The following is a 3,183-nucleotide window of genomic DNA, read 5'->3' as shown; positions in this document are numbered from 1 at the left end:
CTTATAATTTATTATAGTAATTAGTTCTGTGTGTTCTGCTTGGCTTCAGTCTTATCACATGCTAATACAACAGCCTATCACTGCACAAGATCTGTGACAATGTGTACACTTGTGATAAGGTGTTTTCTTCCAATTTAAACATGCTTTGGATGCTTGTGTGACCACCTTTAGAGTCTAGATTCTTGTTCATCCTTATCTGGGAAGTTGGCTTGCTTTATGCCTATTGCCCTTCCCAGAAGAGCAGGGAAAGATTCAGGTTTTTGCATTGGCCATCCTCATATGCTGTTTTCTTCGAAGATTAGGTTTCTCTGGAAACCCTGCAGATACCTTCCATAGTGGTGGTAGAGGCATTTTATTCTAGCCTTTTAGTATTCTTCCTAAGGCTCCATGCTTCTAGAACGGAAGTTAAAACTAAAGACTGTAGTGCAAGGAGCGCCCTCTTGTTTTTATTCTCATGGTCCCAGGCCTTTTAGGAAGACTTGCTTACTACAGGAAGATCCTGGAATTCCACTGTTGCCACACAGTAACAATCCAAATGGGTATCAGTTGCACGCAGATCCACTATAAAACCATGAAAGTGGAACAAGAGAGCACTTTCTAATGCTCATCAGGCCCCTTTGGTAGTAGCCTTCTGCTGTGCAGGCCTCTAACATTCTTCTTGCATTCATGCTGTGCTAGTCTTGAACCATCCAAAGCTGAATCCAGTCTTCGGTAGGGCATCAGTGCAGTCATTTGTTTGCACAGTAGGATTCTCATCCTCTGCCAGAAACCTCATGGCAGGGCTGTTGAGTATCACCATCTCTAAGAATGTACATGTGGACTCATTTGAAGAAAGCAAGCTTTCTTACCAGTAATCAGTGTTCTTCGTGATGTGTAGTCCACATGTACATTCCTGTCCCATCTGCTTTCCCTTCTCTCTAATTCTTTTTCAGATGCAATGCTGTTGAGAGACTGAAATGGTGGTAGATCACTCTCTTGTATGTCACACATGAAGCAGGAAAAGGAGAAGCAAGAGTACAGGCTCCACAGATACTGCAAAAAGAAAACCTTGCAGTATCACATGGCAGGGCAGGACTATGCCTGCTGTTAGAATGTACGTGTAGACCCCCTGTGTCATACATTGCTTACTGGTAAGTATGTTTTTTTTCCTTGATCAAGGTGATAGGATTGTCCTTGGGCTTCATGGATGGAGCATGATTTGAGGACTACAGGCTAATCTGTTGGTTTTTCCCTGTTTGTGAATGAGTTGAGGACTGTAGCATTTGTGTATGCCTACAAATTGTACTTTCTCCAGTTATTAACACTTCTCTGCATCGTTGCTTAAGCATGACAGAGTTCTGAGATCAACTCAAGTTATTTCCTGTGGTAATAAACTATTACTCTGTTTCAGTTTATCATTAAGTTTTAAACAGTCCTTTTTTCCAGTTTCTCCTTCTAAATTACAAAATGTGTTTTTTTGCAGAACTAACTCATAGTTCATACTGTATGATTTAATTCCAGTCTTCTAGTCCATAAGTATAATTTTCAGAAACTGAAACTGTTGTTCTAACTTGGACTTGAGCCTGTACCAGAATTCGAGTGGCATCTCCTTATTTGGTCACCAGAGGTTATCATTGCACGGTTCCAAACATTTTACTAATAAATGCTAGTTGTTCTGATAGATAATTTTTACGAAACCAAGACAGTTTAGAGGTTGATCTGTTGTTAGGGTGAATTATTGTCTCACCTGTTCAGACCTACGTTGCTGAGAACTGAAGACGTTTGAGATTTGAAAATGGAGAAGAGGAGACTGAGGGGTGACCTCATTAATGTTTATAAACTTGTAAAGAGCGAGTGTCAGGAGGAAGGAGCCAGGCTCTTCTCTCTGATGTCAAATGATAGGACTATCTATATCACTTAAGATTGGCTCAATTAGAAAACAGTCATAGAGTCCTTCATAATGACTGTTGTAAGCCTTATCTGGACTTCCCATCTGACATGTGCTCCATGGCCAAAACATTCAGAAGATCCTGATAGAAGTAAACCAACTAAATAAATTTCTGATATCTCAGGTCTCATGGTTGTTTTCTTTTCTGTAATACAGTATGCATGAACCACAAAGTCCTCTTGATAATCTGAACTGGAAGCAAATGGAATGGGAAAGGGTCGAACATAAGTTTATGTCGTAGTCTGTGTTATTTTTCAAAGGCTCTGTTTATTTTGCTTTGACCCAGGTAGAAATCAAAATGGCTTTGTTATTCTTGAGTCTTAAGAGCTAAGCTGAACTTCCTTGCTCCATTGTGCCTTATCCCTCCGTATCGATTTTCCTTTCCCTTTGGGACTGCTTACGCAAGGGCTCTACTTTAGCCAGAGGAACTTCTGAGAAAACAGTGGCTTCAGAAGTAAAATGTAACCAGTAAGCAGCACAAAACTCAGTGTAATATTTGGTTTACTAGTGTGTATATCTCTGATTAAAAATAAGAACATATCAGTGTAGGAAGATTTCAGAAGAAAATTGGTAAGGATAATAGCAGTGGGACCTTTATGAAATGCAGTCTTTTTAATGAGTTGAAGGCCATCAAACTGAAGATAGGAATAAGATAATATGTAGTCACAGGACTAAGTTCAGTAAGGGACTACTCTGCGAGATGAGTTGTCTGTGGTCTCCAAATAATGTTGGCAGACTGGCCTGCTTTAAAAGAAGATGGGACATAATGCAGAAAAATCATTGACCTGACAGTGAGAGAATAAAGTAGCCTAGTTTCCTCTCCATTTCTAATATGTTTCTCACATAACTTAAGGGGTGATACTATGAACAGCGAAATGTGTAATATATAAAAGGAATGGTGTGTCTGTAATTGATATCTTCTTTTTTTTAATCTTTATTCTCATATATGCCTGTACTTAATCAAACTGTCTGCCTTTATGTTGAAAAACAATTGCTATGAATTTGGATTCAGTTGCAGCTGAAGTGTGGGCTGTGAAGCACTACAATTAAAAACAATTGCATTTGTGAACTTGGATCTTTAATCTTGGAGAACACATGACACAGGTTGTCAAAAAGAGAGTTCTCTTCAATGCTGTGTTTTTGCTGTAGCTGATAGAGAATTGATACTAAAATATTTACCTGCCTGTCAGCAGCAAAGCAACTTCTGTATCAGCTGCTGAGAAATAGCAGTGCTGTGATTCTGTTTCTGTGTTCTT

This window comes from Mesitornis unicolor, unplaced genomic scaffold (assembly GCF_000695765.1).
Source record: "Mesitornis unicolor isolate BGI_N332 unplaced genomic scaffold, ASM69576v1 scaffold963, whole genome shotgun sequence".
Classification (NCBI taxonomy): domain Eukaryota; kingdom Metazoa; phylum Chordata; class Aves; order Mesitornithiformes; family Mesitornithidae; genus Mesitornis; species Mesitornis unicolor.
This window is presented reverse-complemented; position numbering follows the sequence as displayed.